General features: G+C 37.7%; 1 pseudogene; it reads right to left on the minus strand.

Annotated features, from left to right (window-relative positions):
- Nucleotides 1-15363: 15363 nt before the first annotated feature.
- On the minus strand, nucleotides 15364-23867 carry LOC101711359 (GPI-anchor transamidase-like; annotated as a pseudogene).
- Between the last annotated feature and the right edge of the window lie 576 nt (nucleotides 23868-24443).

The following is a 24443-nucleotide window of genomic DNA, read 5'->3' on the forward strand; positions in this document are numbered from 1 at the left end:
GAGTTTGAAGCATAAAGATTGTAAGTTCAAGCCCAGCTTGGACAACTTAGCAAGACCTTATCTCAAAATATAAAATAAAATAAGATAAAATAAAGAGTAGGAGTGTAGCTTACTATGAAGGTCTTGAGCCCAATCTCCAGCACTGAAAAAATAAATGGTTAAAATATTTTGAATTAAACTGCAAAAATTCTAATTGATGAGGCTTATTAATTTGTGTGAGCAGTTGATAAATGGTCTTTCCCTTACATTTTGGTCTTTTTAGTGTAATAAGAAACGTACTAAGTGTTCCAGGGATGAAACTCAGTGGCACCACACCTGCCTCTCAAGTGCAAGGTCCTGAATTTGATCCAGGGTACCAAAAAAAAAAAAAAAAAAAAGAAAGAAAAAGAAAAGAAATATACTAAGTAAAAATAGTGAATGGTTGTTTTGATTTATATTTATCTTATGACTGGTGAGATTTCTATTATTTGACCTTTCTCATCGACCTTTCATGCTTCTTCTTGATTCATATATTTTGCTCATTTGAAAATAGAGATGTTCCTATTTTTTTCTTCCTTAGAAGACCTCTTTGTATACTCACTTATTTGAATGCTTATTGTGTGCCAAAATTTAGGCACAATGATGATCCAGAAAATAATGGACCCCTCTATTTTTAAAGTATTATCTCCTAGTTTATTTTTGATTCTTTAACTTCCATCAGTAGAATTTTTTGGAGGTCAAAAGTATCCTTGTTTCCTTTATGGTTTCATCATGTAGTGTCCTGTTTAGAAAGCCTTTCAGATTAAAAATAACTAGTCATCATATTTTCTTCAGCTATTAATTGAATCATGTATCTTTCCCTTGCAGATTGGAAATGTCACCTTTATCATTCCCTAAACTCTTAAATATACGTAGACAGCTTCTGGATTTTCTGCTTGATGTCCCTGATGTGTTTACGTTGGTACCAATGTCAGATTACTTAAGTCTCATGGCTTTGTAACACATTTGTGTATCTGCTAAGGAAAATCCACACTCGTCACTCTTCTATTTTAAAACATTTTTTGCATGTTTATCTACCAGAATTTCATTAAGCTCCACAAAAAATTCCATTGCATTTTCAGAAATAATGAGTTACATTTATAGATTAAATTGCAGAAAATCCGTGTAATAGGTATTCTTACTACAGGATCACAACTTCTCTGTGTTCAAGTATTCAACTCTTTGTATAAAATATTCAATAAAAAGATCCTGTTTATTTTTTTGTCCACTTTTGTCCACCTAGATATTTTGTGCCTTTCATTATTATTATGAATAGGATTGTATTGTCATTATATATATTTTTAACTGGTCATAATTGTTAAGTAGGAAAGCTGGTGATTTACATATTTTTTTTATTCCATTGAGTTTACTGGTACATTTTAGGTATACCTTATGATCACATTCATCATTGGGAATTTGTACCTGTACATGATATATCTTGATTCTTGTTTTTTCCCCATTCCCCTTCCTTCCCTTCCACCCCTCCATCTCCCCATTTACAAAAACTTTGTTTCTGTTTTTTCCTTCTTTTCTCATATTTTTTTCTGCTCCTCTTTCCTTTCCCCCACCCCCTCCCTAATTCCCCTTCCCTTTTGGACCTTTTCTTCCTATTTTACATTATCTATTATATGTTTTGATCCTCATTTACACTTGCAGTTTCTCACACTAGGGAAATGATTCGGTATTTATACATGTGTGTCCTATTTCTTTCACTAAGAGTATGGCCTCAGTGTGCATCCATTTAGCTATAAATGTCTCCGTTTATCATTCTTTATTTACCTCTTATTTTGTTTCCAGCCTTCTGAATATCTCTTACAGTCCATGGCTTAAAATGCTTACCTAGTGGTACAACCTGACAACCAACCAATCAGCTCAGGCACTGGGTGTAAACAACTTGTAAGAGTAGCAGCTCAGTACTAGCCAGGATGTCAGTTCTAATACTTTCTCAGATAAATCTCCCTTTTCCAATATCTTTCATAGGTAAGCAACCATAACATCTATAATTCCTGGCCGTTTTTCCCTCTTTCACAATAACATTTTGTTTTTAGGTGGAATTATATTAAGTAGAATTGCAAAATAATCTTAAATAAAAGCAGTGATAATTGACATCCTTATATTGCTCCTACTTGTACTGGAAGAATTGGTTAAAGAGACAAACTTCTATAAATAATGCTAATGAAAACTATTATATTCTATTTTATTAATCAGATTTTTAAAGTTAGGAATTGATAGTGGATTTTATCATTTTTTATTTCTCAATTTTTTATTAACATTGTGGGGAAATTGGTACAATACGTATCTTATCTTTTACTTCTACCTTCTGTCAAGATGGTTATGTGGATTATCTCCTCTATCCTGTAATATAATAACTTATATTTATCTATGTTCCAAATTACTTTCCTGAAATAACCATCATTACTTTCCTGAAATCAACCTTACTTGGTCATGATGCATGCATAATCTTTGTCATATAACTGAATTTAATTGGCTCCTATTTTACTTAGCATTTTTGTATCTGATAGGTATACATAGGATTTGTTATAATATTTTTATATTTTAACAAGTTTTGGTGAAAAGATTGCCTAGTTTTAGAATACGAATTGTTACGTTTCCATTTTTCTGCTTGTAAAATTTAAATGATAGAGGCATTTTCTGTTTCATGAAGGTGGATAAAGTGCCAAACAACACACATTATGAGCCCTTTGTGGGGATTGTGTCTTACCAATTGTTTTCAATTTATTTGGTATTTTTGGTTTATTTAGATTTTTTATTCTTCTTGAGTAAGTATGTAATTTATATTTTCCTAGAAAATAATCCATTTCATTGGAATTTTCAATTTGGTGAAATAGAATAACATATAGTTCTCATATTTTTAAAAAATAATTGTATCTGTTGTAATACACATTTTCTTACCATTAATATTATTAATTATTTTCTCTTTCATTCTTTCACTGGCTCAAGATTTGTTTATTTTATATGTCTCGTCACTTGGTTAATAACAGCAGATATATTTAGAGTTCTCACCATGTGTCAGATTTTATGATAAGAGCATTTCATATATTACCTCATTTAATCTCCCATTCACCTTCTGGTTTTCTCTTCATAATGGAGAGAATACTGAACCTTTGAGAGTCTGAGAGTTTAAATGTTGTCTGACTCACATCCACCCCGACAAGTATTTGGAATACTTTGCTGTGTAGCAATAGGTAAAAATAATGGGTGACTGGATTGTTTGGGCATTTGTCAACCTCTTGTATTTGGTTTGCATGGACAGGCTTCAAGATTCTTGAGTTCTACTGTTACAGAGAAATTAGCCAACTAACACTGACTAAGCATTAAAATGTACAAACCAAGAAGTTATATGCTCTTGGATGTTATGAGGTGTACCAAAAATATGGTAAATGCTTAAATAAAAGAATGTTGTTACAGTAAAAGACACATTGCCATTAATCCCACTCCAAATATTGCCTCTCACTTCAAACACACTCATCCCATCATCCCTGCCAACTTTCTGAAGTAGTTCTAGAAGCTCCTTCATGAGTGTCTTTGGTTGCTCTGCCATAGCTAAATTGATGTCCTGAATGTTTTCAAAATATTTACTTTCATAATCATTTTGATTTTGGGGAAGAGTCTGAAGTTTCATGGTGCTAGATCTGGTGAATAAGGTGGATGAAGACATACTGTAATGTTTTTACCAGCCTGCCTTTTCATTAGTGTTGGTAGCAGCATTCAGCATATTTTACACTTCATAAAAATGCTCATGAAAGAAGACTTATACAATTATATATATGTGTATATATATACACACATATATATATAATTCTTGATTTGCATAATGTTGGCCTTTGTAAGTAATTCCATAAGGAATAGAATACTACGTTAGAAATAAGAGAATATGAGTATAATATGTGGAAGTATAAAGTGTCTCATGGCAGGGATGAATATTAGGAATGAAGACCGCAAACCTAGGTGATTTCTGTTACCAAGTGGCTTCTCATTGCATCATCTTGCATTATGCCAGTTTATTTGTTTTATTTTCCCCTTTGCTTTGTTCTATTCAGTACTAAAATTGTCAAAATGAGAATGACAATTGGATTTCAGGTTAAGAAGATGGATTGATAATATAAAATGAAAATATTTTTAAAATATGAAATCATTCAACATCTTTATTGTTCATGAACTTTATTTGACCTATTTAAAAGAGAAAGTAACTTTGAATGATGATAATTCCTGCACGGAAAGCATGAAAAATATTTTATACCTTTTGAACCCCACATAATTAACAAAGCAGAGTTCAGGAGGAAAAGTTACTTATGGAAAGAGTGGATTTACTCACAGTGGGGGTGGTGAATCAGCTTTTAAAATGCATGTTAGTTAGCGTAATGACTGTTTTAGCAAAGCCTTTAGTTGGAAAAAGAAGAAAGAAAGCACCAGGAACTCATGCAGAATTTAGCTACTTCTGGCTGGGTCATGGAGGAATTTACATGATAAAAAAAGTGGGTCATGAGATTGCAAGAGAGAACTCAAAATCATGAAAGTATATATAGGAATATTGAGATGAAAGCTATGCAGCACAGAAAGTTTTTATGTGAACAAAACAAGATTAATTTTTGGAGAAAGAAAACATTTCACCTAGGATATACATTTGTAATAGATAACAATCAACTCCAACACTGAAAGCTACAAAGGTATGCTTGATCTTGGGCTATATAGTGGGAAACTGCAAATAGAAACTGTTGGGTTTATTTCTCAGAAGATCTATGAGGAATTCAAAGGCCTTGGTGATATATATATACGTATATATACACATGTATATATACGTATATATACATATATATATGTATATATATATGTATATATACGTATATATATTCCAAGTACACCAAATTCTTACTTTACATAGCTTTCTTGAAAAGGACTCTGTTGTAAGTAGGGGAGTGTCTAAATACAATCTCTTCTTTCAAGGGTGTTCATATTTGGTCATTAAGGTCAGGTGCTCAAGAGAGGACCTTAAACAATGAGAGTCAAGTAAGTTTGTGTGATGAAGGGATCAATCTCTGTGACTTAGGCTATGAAGATCGTATTTCAGCCTTTGACTCTGAAAATTAAGGGGAAAAACTCCAGTGGTTAGATGTGTTTTAAAAATAGTTGCACCAGCTCTATTATGTAGGAATTATTATGCTCATTTTAGAGTTGAAGATATTGAGACACTGAGAGGTAGGCAATTGGCCCGAGGTCACATGGCAAATGAACTTGGTGGTAGAATTCAAAACTCCATATTTAACCTCTTTGTCTAGTCTTATCCTATCTCTATTCATATCCATATCTTGGTCAAGGAATTTGAGGACGTTCTTTGGTTGTACCAAAGCAATGAATTATTTCAAGTAGCATGGACTCCATTATGTTTAATGTGTACTAACTTTTTCTTATTAACTATCATAGGCCTCTTGATATTTATGTCTTTTTTTCCATATAGAGCATGTACATACACCCCCATCAATTATTTTGGTTGTTAGGCTACATGTTCATTCAGGTGTTCTTTTTAGCTAATGGCCCTTAAAAGTGCCATGCACTTATTATTTTGAGGTTACTATTAAGCCCGTGAGAAGACTACTCAGAACCCAGAAGATGCAAGAGGTTTCTACCTGAGTATGGGATCCATCTACAAGGACATTGGTGCTCTTTCTACGACTTTGAAAGCACACCTTTGGAGCTCTCACCTACCATGAGTATTACATAGAATTTGATTCCACATACTGAAAATTTGTGTAATGAATAAATGAAAATATAAAATACCGGACGTGTGTTTAGAGACTCAAAGTATACACTACAACTTTGTTTTTCTTCCTGTTTTAAGTCTTACATGCAGATGAGAACGGAAGTGGACAGAAACAGAGAATGGTAGGAAAAAAATATTTTGCACCCAATGTATATTCAATAACTTTTTTCTGAAATACAATGAGGAATTAAAAAGGAAGATTGTTTTTATTGGTTCAGCTAAGAATGATCCAAATTTTTCTCTGTGTTGTTTGTGCACTTTACATAGCATGTAAGTCTGCTGGTTCTCAAATATAGGCATCCTCTGGAAATTTTCAAATAATTTATGCCTGCAGTCCACCTCCAGGGATTCTTATTTGATTGGTGTGGTGTGTGACCAATGGTCAAATGGTTTAAATTCTCCCTGGCGATTCTAATGTGTAGCAAACTTTGAGAATCCATATGTTGCTTCTTATGTCCAGGGATAAGCAAACTTTTTCTGCAAAAGGCCAGATAGCAAATATTTTAATCTTGGCTAGCCATATGTTTTCTGTTCCATGTATTCAACTCTGCTGCTGTGGCTCTAAAACAGCCATGAAGAATATATAAGTAAATGAGGGTAGCTGTGTTCCAATAAAACTGTAGTTATGGACATTGAATTTGAATTTTATACAATGTTCACATATCAACAAAATGTTATTGTTATTATAATTTTGACTTTTTGTCAAAAATTCAAAAATTTTTAAAAATTATGGGTTTATGAGGGCCATCCAAAAACAGTCCAAATTTTACTAGTTTGCAGAACCCTGTTTTGATCCATATAACTCCATGATGGCAAATATAAGTATTATTCTCAATTTTGTGGTTGAGGGAAGTGAGACAAGATCAGATGTTTGGTGGTGGTGGAGTCAAGATTGTACCATGAAACTAAGTTCTCTTTTAGAAAGCGTCAAAATTTATCCAAAAATTAAACTTTAAATGTAAATTAAAAGACAATTCATGCGGGGAAAGCTCTTCTCTCAATTTCTATCTTTCAACAATAAATTGAGAACAAGTTCAAATTAGAACAATACATTATTTAACTAGAAACATTTTTAGCTGTTGTTCAGTCCTCTGCTTCCCACTTTCCTGGGTAGACTTGGCTTTCTATGTTCATTGAGGGATTTTCCCAATTTAATTGAAGTTACAATTTTTCCTTGTTCTTCATGTACTGCTAAATCAAGCAAATAGTGTTAAAATATTATGGCCAATTATACATATAAATCTTGCAGAGTTAATGAACATATTCTCTATTTTGTAGCACAGGCTGGACACTTATCTTACTCTTTAAGATAAAATACCACATCTATATAATGCATTGCTAAGCTTTCTTCCTACTGCACACTGTGCCTGGAACTCTATTTTCCATTAAATAATAATCACTGTAATTAATAGACTGGTTATTTTATCTCCCTCATCTAGTTACAGTAATTTATCAAAGGCATGTAAATGAATACTAGAAAAGTAGTACATCCTTCTTTTTAAGAGAAGGTAAAGAATATAAAATGTAATAATTGTCTAGGGAAAATATACTTTTTGCTTGGAGTGCATTGAGAGAACAACAGTACATAGAATACCCATTTTTGATCTGTTTACCTTACACATTTTTCAAGGAGTGATCCCAGACAGGCTGATGGGTGACCAGGACAAGTGTCCTAGGATTCATTCCTAGCTTTGCATCCTGCTTTCCTCAGCTCCAAAAAATGCGATTCCCCTTTTGATGCTGAGGATGATTCAGAACCTTGGTGTTCTTAAGAAGGGCTTTTAAAATCCTTTCTTTTACCTTTAAACTTGAGGGAGAGATTGTTGTCATTTCAGATTGTTATCATCTCCTCTGCTCCAATCTGCAGTCACTGACCATTTATTCAGGTCTAGAAAAGGGAGGAGAGAAAAGGAGACATGCAGTTTAGTGACTGGGCACTTGTACAAGTTCTGGTGTCTATCTTCAGTTGGGATCATCCACCTGACCCTCCCTGCCAAGATATTCCTATTCTTTGTACTCAACCTGTTTTTAATCTGTAAGACTCTTCTAAGATGTTGACAAGATATACCAGGTTATATTAAAACGCCACTGACAAAGAGCTTGCAATAAATTAGTGCAATGAATGAATGAATTTATTTATAATTATTTTATTTTTTTAAATTTGTTTTTATTTATTTATTTCCTTGAGACATAGTCTTACTGTATAGTGCAGGCTGGCCTTGAATTCACTGTGTAGCCCAGGCTGGCCTCAAACTCCTGGCAATCCTCCTGCCTCGGCCTCCAAAGTGCTGGGATTACAGATGTGTTGTGCCATGTCTGGCTAGTGCAATGAATTTAAAGAATGATTTTTAAATTAGCCAGGCTGGAATTCAAATCTCAGTTACACCCTTCCAAACTGACGACCTTGGAAACGATACTAAATACAGCATATTTCAATTTATCATCAATAAAGTCAGGTGAGGTGGTGCCTGCCTGTAATCCCAGCATTTGAGAGACTGAGGCAGGAGCTTCATTGCACGTTCAAGGCCAGAAAGGGCTATTTAGTGAGTTCAAGGCCAGCCTGAACTACATAGCGAGACCCTGTTTCAAAACAACCAAAGTAGAAAAAAAACCCAATTTATAATCAATAAAATAGTGCTAAAAAGAGGTTTGTTGTAGGAATTAAATCTCCAAATTCACCTAAATCCTGGGCTTCTCAAAACATGGAATTCATATTCATCGTGTTCTCCTCCTCCTCTTTCTTCTTCTTTCCCTTTAATAGACTGCAAGGATTAAGGAGAGAAAAGGGACTGCTCATCTTTCTCTGCAGCCGCCTGTTCCTTTGAATTTGCACTTGGAAGGAGAAGAAAAGAGCAGAGTAAAAAAGGAGGACTAAAGGTGAAACAAACTCTGACTGTGTCATTTCCGTCCTAATCTCATCAGCAGCTTCTAATGGTTTTCAGGATGAAGGACACAGGGCAAATTTTTTGGCACTGTCTGCATGATTCTATGTGGGTAGCCTCCATGCCATGACACCTTCTTTGGCTGTCACCAGACTCTGGCACTATTGATTTTGCATCAGTGGTCAACAAATTACTGCAACTTTGCAGTTTAACTCCACACCTGTTTATTAACTCTCAGTCCTCAGGAGAACTAATCAGTTACAGTTTTCCATTTGAGGCACTTTCTTGGCCATCCACACTGTGAACTCTTGAGAGTGAGAGGTAGGTTTTTGATCATTGCATTCCTTACTCCTAGCCCAGTCTTGACATTCAGTAAATATCCACTGCCTAAGTGAATAAGTGAGTGCATGCGGAAAATAAAACCTCCTCTCCAACCTTATCCTCCCACTCTTTTGCAGTAGTGAGACCTCTTTCACCTTGGAATATGAGAGAGGTGTGTTACTTTAAGAGCAGGGGTCTCTGAGTGAGAACTTAATAAGGATCAGATGACTTCTTATCTGAGTTGTCAACCTGCTAATTGAACATTTTACTTTAACTTTCAGGGTTAAGGTGATGAAAGTGTAAAGGCCAGTATTTTAAAAGCCCGCCATTATTGCCCCTGACAGCCTACGTTGCTTCCAGTGGCTTTGCAGGAATGGAACAAAGGACATACAATGTATTTTCAGTAAAAGCAGACACTGCATCTGGGATGCCTGTCTGGTTTAAGGTTGGCCCAGAAGGCATTTGGAAGACATGCATGTGAGACAGGCAGGGAAGGTGCTGACTTCCACAGGATTCTGCTGTTCTCTGGCTCTGTTTGAGCACCAGATATATGCTAACTGCTTCATTGCAATCCATTAATGGGTTAAACCATGATGAGATGACAGAGTGGGCTGATGTGTCTTCCTCTCCATGTGGCTCTTTGGTAGAAGGATGGGGAGTGGAAAAAATGAAGGTGAGGAGGAAAGCATTTCTCTTTTTTGAAGCATCAGAACAGCTCCTTAAGGGCCACTTATGTCTGGGTCCCAAGGTTTTCATTCAAAATGATACTAAAAAAAAAATGATACTAAAAAGACACTTCAAACCTAAGGGAAAACCCATTCATATAGAGCAGCTTCAAGCCAAGCCTCTGGAGTCACTAAGCTGAAAAGAACCTGATTAATGACAGCACCTGAGATAAGTGGCACTTTAACCAACCTTAACTGTTGATGTATGATGACATAATGTCCCCTCCAATTAATGACAAGGATATAAAACACCTGTATTTAGCAGAGCAGATGCTGCTTTTATGGTTAGATGTGCAGATGAAATTGACTTCTAAAGGACCATCTATAACTTATTTCTCTATTATTTGTTTCTATATTTGTTTCATCATGTATGTTATAGGTGGAGGAGGAAGTTTAACCTCAGATTCTGCACCTGTGCTGCAAAAAGGTATATGCTATACTGTAATTTTAGCTAAAGACAACCTGCTTCCCATGATTGGACAGGTTGGCAGTGGTGATCATTTACCAAGGGCTTTTCATACTGAGCGATCCCCAATTTTTTAAAATAAAGGTGAGAAATACTTTTATTGAGTCAGCCAATCTATTAACCAATCAATCAATCAATCAATCAATCAATATACAGAAACCATTTGTTTAAATTCTCTACAAGGTGGATCAGTAGAAGTAGTTTTTAATGTTAAGTGATTATTGCATACTAAACATGCACATGATGTATTAAATGTTTAGAGTTTGACAAGGCCTTTTTTAGAAGTAGATTCTTTTGTGGGGCTTCTTTCATAATTCAAAATTATTTTATTGTTGTTTTTAGTTGTATGTATTTATGGGGTACAGTGTGATAATTTGGTAATTATACAATGTGTAATGATCAAAACATTAATTTTTTTCTTTTGGTTGGGAGCCCTTAAACGCTTCTCTTCTAGATATTTATAAAATATCTATTTATTTATAAAAGGTTTAAATGATAGTCACCCTACTGTGCTGCAGAACACTAGAATTTATTCCTCCTAACTGTATTTTAGTACCCATTTTGATCTTCCCTCTTGTCCCTTTTTATTATCTTCTAGTGAAAACTATTCAATGCTACTTTCTTTATGAACTTTATACCACGCATGTCTCAGTGAGAACTGGAGGTATTTGTCTTTGTGCTTGATTTATTTCATTAAATATAATGTTGCCAAGGACTTCTTTATGGAGTTGTAAATTATCAGAGGAAGCAAGGCATATGATATAACAATAACTGCTAAATTTTGGGGAGAACTACAAGCAGTGGGCATTTGAAGAGCTCAGGTAAAGGAGAGTGCTATGGGCTGGGAGAAATGGCACAGAAGAGGTGAGGTGGGAGAAGGGACTGTGTAGGTAGGTAGAGAAGAAAGAGGACCGGTCAGGCAGGAGATTCTGCATTTGAAGCAAAGACAAAGGATCTGATAGGTCAAACAGGGTCTTGGGCCACCATGGTTTATAAAATGAACACTGGACAAGCCACACAACAAGGTAAAAAATATAGATTGAGTAAAGATCAAAATGGCATAGAAGAAAAATGTCACTTCTTTTAAATGATGTTGGAATATAAGGATAGGGTAAAAATATGAACAATGTTCTAGTTTAGATCTCAATTTGAAACATTTTATATTACTTTTATTTGAGTGTATTCTATCTTCAAAGGCTGAGTAATGTAACTGAGAAACTCTAGACAGATATTTAAAAAGTATTACTGGTCCAGAATGCCATTTTGTTGGCTGAAAAGGAAGATAAAAGAATAAGAGTGAGAATGGGAGAAACGGCTTGTGAAAGTCCCCAAGAGTCTCTCCATGAGACCTTTCGCAGGGTACTGGTGTTAAATACGAGGGTCAAGCCAAGTGCGGTGGTGCACACCTGTAATCCTAGCTCTCTGGGAGGCTGAGGCAAGAGGATCAAGTCCAGCCTGGGCAAATTAGCAGCTTGGCAAGATCCTGTCTCAAAAAATTGAAACAAACAAACAAAAGTGAGGATGTAGCTCAGTGTTAATGCCCTAGGTTCAACCCTTAGTACCGTAGACAAGAAATAAAAGAAAAAGGTTAACAAGAGAAAGAAAAAAATGAGAATAAATTTTGAGTTCTGAGAGCTGGGAAACTGATAGGTCCCCTCCTCTTTCTTTGCAACTCCTCTCTGCTGCCCAAGGAGGAGAGTTTCTATAGATTGGTCTGGTTTACATTTAACTGGAGGCTACTGACGGCGTCAGCTGTCACTGTGCTGAGTGAGGTTCCTAGCGGGCCTGTATGCAGATCCTTATTCACCTCTCTCGGGTTCCTGAGGCCAGAAAGGACACTGAATTAGGGCTTCTGTCCAGGAGACGAGTTCAGCAGCAGCCCTTTCTCTGTCTTCCCCGCACCAGGCCATCCTGCCACGGTGAGCAGCCTTCTCTCTTCCTCCCTTGCCAAGGCAGGTGGCCTTTGCCAGTTCTGCTTTCACTGTTGGGGCAAACGCTCTGTCTCTTTCACTTTCTTCTATTTCTCCCTAGCAGGTGTGGTCGATCTCACATCGAAGGGCGGTCTCTGAGATGGAGGCAGGATACTGGGATGGCAACCTGAGCTGACAATCTGAGATCCAACTTCTCATGATGAATTTGAAATAGAATAACAATCCCAATAACTTTTTTGGGTTCATTGCTGTGTTCTGGCACCCATACCTGACACATAGAGAGGTTTTAATGTATGTCATGGAATCTGTGCACACATACTTTCTGCACACATATTTTCCTTAAGAACCTGGATGGTTGCTCGAGGGAAACATCAGCCATTTCTATGGCCCGGACTTCTCTGTTGCTACCTGTGAATATCTGTATGTTGCCATTGGCACCCGATTTTTATATCCCCAGCAGTAGCTGCCTACACTTTTCAGCTTTTCTTTTTCTCCTTTTCTTTTCCCAGAGGAGCCAGTTTTGAGATCAGTGAAGCCCCTCAAAGATTGATGGTTTTCTTTCCCCTGCCATCTGAACTTTCCAGTCTGAGGAGCAAACCAGCGAGGTCATGTGGCATTCATTTTCACTTCGTCCATTAGAAAAGAAAATGTGCCCTATCTCCTCTTCAAAGCTATTGCTGTCCATCCTGGACCCATCTCTCTAATCAAGACCACAATCACATTGTACCCACCACAATGCCCCCACCTTTCCCTGTCTCTCCTCCCTCACTTCTATCTGATATTTTCTACCTCTCACACTTATCTATTCATCTCTCATAATCCATACGTTGCCTCTTTGCAAACAATAAACATATTTTCATACTTTAAAAAAATCATTCTTCCTCTCTGGGACTGGCTTTTTGCCATCAGCCCTCTGCTTTCTTTATAGTCTAGCTTTTTGGGAAGCACATGCACACTCATTTACATCCTTGATTTCCTCACTCCTGTCTCATGGCTCCCTGATGCTTTCTGGGGTGAGGAGCTCAGGACTGGGCTTACACCTTCTGCTATCTTACATGGTATTAAGGGCCTTCTGTATGGCCACAGGTTCCCTGCTATTTGTGCTGGCTCATCTTTGGTGATGTGCAGCTACTGAATGGAATCTAGGAATTGCTCTGAAGAATATGACCTATTTGTCTATTAAAGTAGTATTTGAGGGATCAGGACCATGTGCAGCTTTATTATGTGTCCCAGTATTTTCATGGAACCCTCCTCCTTTTGGAAGAGGGGAAATCATGGTTTCATGTCCCTTGTATAAACTCATCAGGAGTTTAAGTCAGAGGATCATTTATGGTGATGGGTAGATAACAGAAGGTTCTCTGTGCCCACTGGTTATCCAAGAGTCATACACTAGAGTCATGCTCTATAGAACTGGAAGGAGCATCAGCTATGTGAGACAAATAAGGCCCAGGACTGAGAACATAGGAAGATGGGGGAGGTGTAGTGTGTGGTCAAGAACACATCCTTTGAAATTCCTACCTTTAAATCCCAACTCTGGCACATAAGCACCAGTTGCTTCATGTCCTAGTTTCTTCATCTGTAAAATGGTTTTTATGTGGATTAAGTGATTAATATTTGCTAAGCTTTTGCAACAGTGCCTTGCAGAAATTAAACATGTATTTACATGCTGTTTCCTAGTATTAAACAGTCATTTGAAGATGACCCTCTGCATGTCAGAAACTGTACTGGGTACTAGGATTATAAAATGTTTAAGTCATAGAAATAATGTGCATGAGTTGGGGGGGTCAATAGTCTGGACCCTCAGTGACATCTAGAATTTGCTCACTGCCAACTTACAGATCTATATGAGATATTTATGCAATATGCATGCACTATGAGATATTTATGAGATAGTCATACATCCTTTTGTCTCAAGTATTGGAATAAGAGAGACACATACAGATGGGCATGAGCAGGCATTCTCATTCTCTTAAGAAAATCTAGGGAAAGAAGCGATGTACTAAGGTGCCTTTCATTAGCATGCTTTTAAAAGAAATGGAGCATATGTGGTGTGGCTAACTGAAATAATACTCTCTTTTCCTGAAATCATAAGCTTCTTTGTCCTTCTCCTTTGTCATGGGCAATGGCTTTTAGGAATGAGTTTATTATTTCTAAGAGAAAATTTCTATTTTCTTGACCAGATAAAAGTTGGTATTGTCACATCAGCCAACACTTTAGTTTAGTTTAGTTGGAAGTGAGATACTCAGCTTTCAAACCATTGTGTTTGTTTGGATATTTATTTATTTACTTATTGATTCTTAATGGCAGGGATTTATGAAAGCTGTCTCTTAAGCAGAAAACAAACAAATGCCCACTCTCAGACATTTGTGCTCATAACAGAATTTTTGGTCTGTGCCTTGGGTCCTGAGAGACTAAAGACAGCTTGTGTTCACCACAGCAGCTAGGAAGGAGAGTGTGCCTGGGCAAGTGTGTTGAAGGAAATCTAAGCAATGCTAACTGGTCATTTACAGTAATTAAGGAGCATGCCTGTAGCTGTGGGCTGCTCCAATGAAACACTATCTTTTCTTCACTTTGTTGACATAGGGATACAAATAAGGCCCCAGAAAGATTGAAAAGAGAAGTGTGGGCACTGTAATCTTGCCTTCCCTGTAAATTTGCCCAAATCAGATAACACCAAGAAGGAAATGGTTCAAAACCACCAGGAGACATTGTTAAATGAGTGCTGAATGGTTTTTTTCCCCCCTCTTAAGAAAAAACAGGTTGTGGAGCTCTAATCCCTCAAATCCTCAGTTCTCTGCCATCAACATTTTATTTTGGCCAGTTCCGATGAGAATTGTTTGCCATGGCTGATGTGAAATTTTAAGAAGGATTGTTCAAAACAGCACTTTAATAAGGCAAATCTGTGCTGATTATAAGATGAAGAAAAAATTAAAAACTTAAAATATTACACATTTTCTTTTTTTTGTATATCCAGGTCTCTTTATTCCATTTTTTTATAACACACAAAATGAAAACCTGAAATATATTTAGTGGCCAGTAAGCACTTGCAATTAACAATTATTTTTATTTAAGGTAGGTATAAACTCAATAGTTTATTAAAATTTAATTTCCTTATACTTTTTTCCAACTTACATGAGAGTAAAGTATTTGTAAAAACATAAATTTTTTATCCAAGGTCAAAATCTTCCATATATTCTTCTTCAGACATCCTGGAATCTAAAAATTGAACTTCATATGCTTGATTCCATACGCTTTAAAAAAAAACCATGATAATGAGTGCCCACAATCCCAGGATAAAGCCACCCAGAGGATGCCAATCTTTCAGCTTTGGTTTCTGGTGTATTATCTGAGCTACAGGAAGTTGTTCAGCATATTTCCGAGGCTCCATTAATTCCTCATCCATCTGGTCTTCCTTATAACTGCTTTCTGTGATTTCTGAATCCTGTCGTAAACTAATAGTCTCTGTTGTAATTTCCACTTTCCAAACACTTCCAAAGAAATCAGTTAACAGGACATTTTTAGGGTCCCTCTGAAAAAGATCAATGCGATGTCCAGGAGTAGACACACACAGACTCTTGGGACGCACTTGAAAAGGGTCATTCATATTAGTTTGGCTAGCTGGATTAATTTCCTCTAAAAACTCCAAGACATAAAATGTGTATCTATCCGTAAGATGAGCTCCAATTGCAAGATCAGAGTGATGTGACAGAGAATCTTCTCCCACTTGGCTACTGGCCAGGGCCATTATGTTGGGAGAATAAAACTGCTCATACATGGATGCTCCTTGACAAGTGTCAATAATAAACAGTAGCTCATTGTACCATCTTTTCTGCCACATTTGTTCAAAAGCATCTGCAAGTTCTATGTTGGTAATTTCTTCAGAATCTTGAAATTTGAAGAAACCATTTCCACCATGTCCTGTCATATAAATAAGAATATTGCTTCTATCATCAGAAAGAAGACCTTTTGACCAAGGAGTACTAGGTGGGATCCTCTCAGTTAATACCCATAAAAAAATTTCCACAGTCACCTCATAGCTTCTATAATCCACTTCTACGTCGTCTCCATACACATTTAGTTCCATGTTCTTGTAACTAACACTGTAGCTGGTTTGGGATTTCTAGCATTGCAGGCCATATCATCAGCAAGCATCAGGACAATGTGAATTCACTGTGTGCCTTCCACTCAGGCCTTACTGTTCCAGAGATAAGCCAAGCTTTTCCCATGAGGGGCTACTGACAAAATTCAGACTTCCCTCCGAACAGATAGTTAAACCATTCCAATCTCAGCTAAGGTCTTCTATCTCATTATGTGTAGGGAACAGGGAAAGGGGAAGTTACCAGAACCTCTGCAGTAAGTCCTAGTCTCCTGCGAGCCAAGGAAGCACAAGGCGAATTACAGGAAAGGTAGAAAAATGAGATTTTGAGAAGAAGCTGAGCTTTGAGTCTGATCAGTGCTGCTCTGGGCAGCAAAGACCTACACATTTTCAAAACACTGCAGGCAAATTCCTTATTTTGGAAAGACCAGGGTTGTTCTTGAAGGCTGAGGAGAGTGCACATCTCTACTCCTCTGGCCACTGGGGTGGGGGCTTTTTGGCCTTTGCACAGTCTTCCCTGTGCAGAGGAATGAGGGCCAGGTAGAGGCCCCTGAGTCAGGGAGCAGCAAAGTCCAGGTGAAGTGGAGGCAAAGGAAATGAAGCCTGCATCAGCTCCAGCTATCTTTTGTCCTCTGGACTCTATGAACCAGAACTATCACATGCAAAGTGCTTTTGTGCTAAATGGATGAGAAATGGAGATGTATCTATTAGGTATAAATATATAGATACATAGATGTCTTGCACTTAATGGTTTTTCTTCCAATCATGAAATAGGAGCTTGATTTTGTGGTGGTAGTTGGAAACACTGGGCTCCATTAAAGTCTCTGTCTATTTGTCTCCTCAAACAGCGGAGCTTTTCCTCACCAAGGTCTTTATGGTTTTCAAAACTCTTTTAGAGTGAAATAATGGCCATAATTTCAATGAATCCATTTTGAGGACCTGTGATGCATCCAGTACTAAGAGTTTACCAGCATTACCTTATCCAGTCCTTATAATTCTGAGATTATTCTTATTATATAAATAAAGACATTAAGATACTCAATTAACTGTCCTGGGCTAAAGAGTAAAAATGGGCTTTAAACTAAAGGAAACCAAAGTTGGAACCTTCCAGGGAGTTCTAGGAAACTTGAAATGCTGTGGGGTAGGTACAGCAAAGCTAATGCAGCCTGAAACCTTGCTCTGTAGAGCAGGGAAAGAACGCTTCCATCGGTGGGGGTGAGGTGAAGATTAAGTCCAAGCCTGTCTAGGAATGTACATCAGCTAGATACAATGAGTGTGTTTATATATTGCATCCTATATTTGAGATCAACCAAGGAGGCTGAGAACAGTGTGCATAGATAGGGGGAGGTAAGGAATCTATTTGGCATATATCTAGCTATACTAGCTAGGGTTTAGGAATATAGTGTTTGCAAATGACAGGAAATTTGAGTACAAAGGTTTAAATAAGATAGGAGTTTATTTTTCATATACCATGGAATCAGGTTACTTCTCTCTTGCTGTTCAACCCACCTCGGGGATGAGAGTTGTTTCCACTTTATGGCACAAGATGACTCTTTGGATTCCAGCTCTCAACTCCAAAATCCATTTTTCAGGAATATGAAGTAAATTGGGAATCAGACATGGCACATTTGCTTATGTGCTATTGGTCAGAACTTCATCTTTGACTATGTTATGTCACTGTAATTGTAAGATAATCCCACTGAAAGTGTTAGTACTAAAGGATAGTAACATGATAAATCACTGACTTCAAGTACCAGTTTGCATTTTTCAAGAGTCCTTCAATAGAGAGTCCCTTCACTCTAGCATTTGACACTTATTCAGTGCTATGGTTTTCATCTTGCTCCCCAGTCTGTGGTGCCATAGAGAAATGGTGAGCATTTAGGAGATGGAGCCTAGTAGAAGACAGTTAGGTTATTGGAGGCATGTCCTTGAAGAGGTATTGGGACCCTGGCCCCCTCTCATCTGTCTCTTCTACTTCCTGGTTGCCATGCAGTGATCAGTATCCTTTGCTATGTATGTCCTCCCTCCATGATGTACTGCCTCACTACAGGCCCAGTGGCAGTGGGGCCCAGTGACCATGGCCTGAAATCTTTGAATCCATGAGTCAAAAATAATTATTTCCTCCTTTTAAATTGTTTATCTTAGGTTTTTTCTCACAGTGACAGAAAGCTAACTAACACATGCAGGGGCCATACAAATGGAAGAAAAAACTATTTCATGTAGATAATTCTTTGGGGGGAATTTTCTGTGTGTTTAAGACAAGTAAAGACAGGATCTTACCTTGAGCTTTTGGGCCAAATTTCTATTTGTGCTCTCTTGAAAAAGTGGACTAACTAAAGGTAAGATATTGATTATTGGATAAGTTGCAAGATGAATTGGTTCATTCCAACCTTGGAGTTTATGATTGGAAAAAACACACCTGTAGAGGAAAATATACTCCCTGTTAAGTAGTAAAATCTACAACTTAATGGAGGGTAGAATCTTATTTAGTTATACAGAGCCTTGAAGTACAGAACATTAAAGCTTAAGTACATCAAGCTACTTATTCAAGAGGCAAAGTTTTATTAGTTAGGATTAGTTGTTTGTTTTTTCCAATTGCAAGTAACCAAGACTGATGGATTAATTTAAATGGGGCAATTTAAAAAAATTATTGGAAAATTATAAAAAGCTTACTGAATCAAAGAAAAATAAATATTGGAGATTATTGTTTCTACCAAAATCTCCCCAACAATTTGCGACAACAGGAAAGATATTTGTGAGAGATTATGTTGGGATCTGTAGATCCTACATGCTGAACAAGCTTTAATTATTTTCCATATTGGGGCCACTTCTTTCTAGATCACATTACCAGGTTGGGAATGTGGTTCAGTGGTAGAACACTTGCCCAGCACACACAAATCTTGGGTTCCACCTTCAACCTTCAGCAACACAAACACAAACACAAACACACACACACACACCACACACATACACACACAAAACACACACACACACCAGGAAGTCTGTTAGGCTAAAATTGAGATTAATACCCAACCCTTGGCTATGAGAAGATGTGACACTTTGATTGACAGAGCTACCAAGACCTGACACACTGGGGGATGGCTCCCTGAGGAAAAACCAGAACACTAGGGAGAAAAGAGAGGAAAGGAGCACTGGCAATCAGAAATGACAGATGGCCTGCCATCTCTATGCAGAGAATAGTTTGGCTTGAATCTCAAAGGACAGGAAAAAGCATGAAGACTAGAGTTTAATATGATGAAAAAACACTAAGGTTATGAGCAAGTCTAACTAAATTGTGCAGAAGTTCCTTATTTAATTAAACATAACCCTGGAAACTAGAAAAACAGAAGGATTCCCTTGGTCCCCCACTAGTGGAAGAAAGGCAGATGGTGAAGAGGACAGAAGGAGAAGAGAAGAATGAGAATAAGTGAAGTTTATTCCCTTATGTGGCCTGGCTTTACCTAAAATCCAAAAATAAGGAGCAGTCCTGCCATGTATTTATGGAAGGTGCAATGCTTTTGACTACCATGCAGCACCCACAGATGGGGTCACCTTTGCATACTGTCACGGGCATCTGGTGATGCATTGACATTGTGACAGTATTGCTAGGATCCAGGGTTTCATCCTTGCCTTATTCTGAGTCATTTGGCCTAGTTGGTGAGATCAAGGGCTTTAAAGGCAAAGAGACTTCAAGCAGATCTCATTTGTTTAAACTTAGGAATTTTATTTAATCTCTGTTTCCTGCTCTGTAAATTGGGGATTTTCATGTCTACCCAGCAGAGTATGTGATCCAATTGCCTATGAGGCCTGGAAAACCATGGTAACTCTCCCTTCTCCACTCTGGTCTCATTTTCTTCCATTCACACTTACTCTGATGTTCTTCTCACAGACCAGGCACAACCGAAATCTGGAGAGCAGTGACCCAAGTAAGGAAAAGGGCTGAAGCTGGCTCATCCTGGGGGATCCAGAGAGATTTTCTATTCCCTGGTACCTGTCTTCCCTGGAGCGGAGGCTGATGAATCCTTGGGGAGTCTTCTGAGGATATGATTGTATTCATTTCCTCTAGCTGCGGTATAAACTGTCAGAAATGTAATGATTTAAAAAAATACAAACTTATTATCCTATGGCTTTATAGGTTGGAAATATTCCTGGGCATATCAAGTATTGACAAGGTTGTGGTCTTTTCTGGCAGCTCTAGAGGACAACCCAAGTCCTTGCCATTTTCAGCGTCTAGAAGGCACAGCACTCTGTATGGCCATTTCCTCTGTCTTCAAACCCAGCCATGTGCAAATGCATGCTTCTCTCACTGGTTTTCTTGCTTGAGCTTCTATTTGAATTTTTAAGGACCCTTAATGATTACACTGGGCCAGCCTGGATAGTTCAGAGTAATCGCCCTCTTTTTAGGTCAGCTGATTCACAACCTTAATCCTGTCTGTCATGTCAATTCCCCATTGCCATGTAATGTAAGAGTCATGGCTCCTCGGGAGTAGCACTTGGATAGGTCTGGGGAGCCATTATTCTATTTATCACAATTTCTACTTTTTCTTAGATTCAGTAAACTTTCTAATATTCTTCAGACACATTCATGTTAGTTCAAGTTTGCTGTTTCTTACTTTTGCTTAGATCATTTTACCTCCAAGACATGGATATTTACTTTGGCTCCTCCTGTGTCAAAGTGTCACCATCTCCATGGCATCTTCAGACCCACCCTTGCTACACTGTAGGACTCACATTCCCACATCCGCATGAATTATTTCCATGACTTTTGCCACCTTCTACCTTACTGTATAGTTTTCTTATTCATTATATATTTGTTTTTCTATTCATTAGAACAGTGTGTCTTGGACACTGTTAACAACACTCAATAAATAACACTCAATAACTACACTCAATAAATCAATAGTTGATGAATGAATGAGGAAAGTTTCACTAGGGTTAAGTAAAATGAATTGAAGTGATTGATGGCCAACATGTGGGACACTGCCTGGCACATAGTAAGTGCTCATGCCAGGGTTGCTTTTTCTATTTCCCAACAGTCTCTGGTATTTAAAATTTCTCACACAAAATCCTTCAGTCCAAATTTGAGGACATCACAAATATTGCTAACAAGCCAAGAGACTTAAATTCTACCAAATAAATTTTAATTCTTTTAAACCACAAGAAATTTTTCAAACGAGGCAGAATTACTATACTGGCCTTGTCTTTCTGAAACTATTTGGAATGAATGGACCCTTCATAGATTTATGCACCACCAGTTCAGCCTGCTTTCCCTTCAGGGTAAAGACTCTCTTTTTGTGACCGTGAGAGGCCTCATCAGCCTCCTCAAATTCCCCTGTAACTGCTGCAGCTGTCACAAAGCGTAGTGTGGTGTTGAGGAATGTGGTCAGAAAGCTTCTAGGTGAAAAAAGGGTATCAGAAAGGCAAGAAGAAGACAGCAGCCCTCAGAGCCACATGAGCAATGAAGCTTTCTCAAATCAGCCTCTAAAGTACCACTTCTCTGAATCTGTGGAAAATGTGAAGTTTTCATTCATCCCGGAAGTCAGAGACCTTTAGGTTTATAGTCTAGGTAAAGAAGATTTCCTTAAAGCAATCAAGCAGCTGCAGTGCTCAGAGGAAAAAGAGGAAGACAATACATTTTCTTGCTTTGGGTCTGTGGTGGCAGGTGCACGCCAAGGCTTGGCCTCCAGAACGAACTGGGGCTTGGCTGGAGAACTGTCAATTAATCATTCCAGAGAATGCCCCTGACACCAGGAAGAAAACTCCCATTCATTTCCTCAGAACTGTGCTACAGCCACTAAATGCAATGTTTCTACAAATAAGAATTTGTCCTCTGTCTGGCACCAGGGGTCATTTGTTCGTTCCTGCATGGTACAGAACAAGTCCTCCCTTGCAGTCATACAGGCTGTGCTGAGTCCTTGGAAGACATTGGTGCGTATCCATCTGGTTGTACTCTTATTGTGCCCGGTCAGATGGATTCCTCTTCTTTTCCTGATGTGAATCCTACTCATCCTCACATTACCACCAAGCTCCCCCTCTATCTCTGGCAACTTCCTTAATTTCTTTCCACTCCTTACTCCATTTTATGAATTGAATGATCAGGAATTACACTTATAATCAAAATACTAAAAATCTGGTTTTAAAAATTTCCCACATTCTCATTCATCACGTGTGAACTAGGGCAAGACATTCACTTGTCTTACTGTGCCTCTGGTTGTTTTTCTTTAAAATGAGAATCCTGTTTAAGCCTGAGTAACTGGGAGGATGGGGGAGAATAACCTACGAAAGTTCTCAAGGGTCATTTTGCCCATGGTCACTGGGTAGTTAATGGCAATTGAACCTGAAACTCCGGTCCTCAGGCTGGTTAAGATGCTCAGCTAGAGTCGCCAGCATTTGGCTTTCATTTCTATGTGTGGCCCACACAGAGTGTGGTCCACTGGAATACACACTCTGGGGGGACAGAGCCCTTATGAAAATGGGCCGGCATAAAGGGAATCCTCCACAAGCACTAGCTGAATATTCCATTACAAAGTTTATTTGTTTTCTTACCTTTACATTTTGTCTCCTAACTACCTTATAGCTTCCTTGAGGGCAGGAGGATGGCTACCATTGGATTTATGTCCCTACCGAGGTCTTTGACCTATTAAGTCCCCCGTGAAGGTCTTGGCTTGTTGGATAACAAAAGGTAAGATAATTGCCTACTTTGGACTTCTCAGTGTTTAATATTAGTAATATTTTTTGTATGTTTATTAGGAAATTAATTGCTATGGGCCTGCCCCTATTTGGACCCAAACAGAGACAAACTGTATTTATAAAAAAGGAAAAAAGTAGATTCAGTGTAGTATTGCAAACCTGTAATCCCAGCTTGGGAGGCTGAGACAGGAAGATCCTTAGTTCAAGGCCAGCCTTGAAACAACTTGGCAAGACTCTGTCTCAAAATTTAAAAAATAAAATAAAATGGGCTGAGTATGTAGTTCAGTGCTCCTAGTTCAATAAAAAATTTAAAACAAAAAAGGAAAATGTAGAAAGATATATTTTGTATGTTTATGAAATTTGGATTAGAGCATTTATTTATTTCTCTCATTGGAATAATTGGTCCTTCAATTGTTAAAGATTTCCACATTATTAAATAAGTTTATTTAAAAACTCTTCACATAAAGTAAGATCAGGTATGCTGATGGTATTAAGAAATTCTCTGTTTGGATGCTTGGTGTGTATTATTTAGAATTCTTTAGAGGAACAGATTCAGTGTAAATTATATGTATGATTACACAAGGTGTTTATGACATAGGCTTACAGGATCAGAAGTGGAAGAGTCTCAATTGCCATCTGCTGATTAGAGGTGGAAGAATCCACAATGGCTGTCTGTGCCCTGGCCTGGAAGCCCACAGTGCTCACAGGTTTCACTGCAAAGTCCCGGATACAAGTCTGTGTTGGAAAGCTGATAAGTCTATACTGGAAGACTGAAGGAACTAGAGACGAACATTCAAAGGACTTGGCAACGACTGGGGCTCCTCTGATAAAAGGGAAACACTTCCTTTATTTTCCCTTTTTTTGCCCTGTGCTTCAAACCTATTGGTTGGTGCCATCCACATCCAGGGTGGATCTTACCTCCTCAGATTTTTGGCCTGCATATCATCATCCACAGACATATCCAGAAATTACTGATCTGCTAGGCAGTTCTTACTGAAGTCAAGCTGATATATTACCATTAATGATCATAACCCACTCCTTATCAACTTGAAAATGAGAGATATCTCTTTAAGCCATACTTAATCTCTAAATACAATAGTAAATTCATAATTACACCTAACATGATACAACTATCATGCATACAAATGGAGATGCACTAATTCTCTCCTCAAAATAGAGGGCAAAGTTTTTCTTTGTATGATGCTTACTCTTCTCCTGATATTCCATAACTTAAATATTTTAATGTAGATTGAAGAATACAGTGGTAACTTGGTTAATGAACTCAATTCGTTCTAAGATCCTGGTCCTGAACTGAACTGGATGAGAACCAAATCAAATTTCCCCATAAGGTTAACATTGAACTTAACCATTGAATTTGATTTAGTTCTCGTCCAACTCAGTTTGTGACTAGAATTGTGGGAAGAATCAATTTTGTGAACTGAGGAACCACTGTACTTAGATCCAATATTAAGTCAATCAATGTTATATTACAAAGAAAGAAAACTAAGATACCTACTTAAAATATGTATATGTAC

The sequence above is a fragment of the Heterocephalus glaber genome, unplaced genomic scaffold (assembly GCF_053883595.1).
Source record: "Heterocephalus glaber isolate CG9 unplaced genomic scaffold, H.glaber_assembly_v1.0 deba00000331, whole genome shotgun sequence".
Taxonomy (NCBI): Eukaryota; Metazoa; Chordata; class Mammalia; order Rodentia; family Bathyergidae; genus Heterocephalus; species Heterocephalus glaber.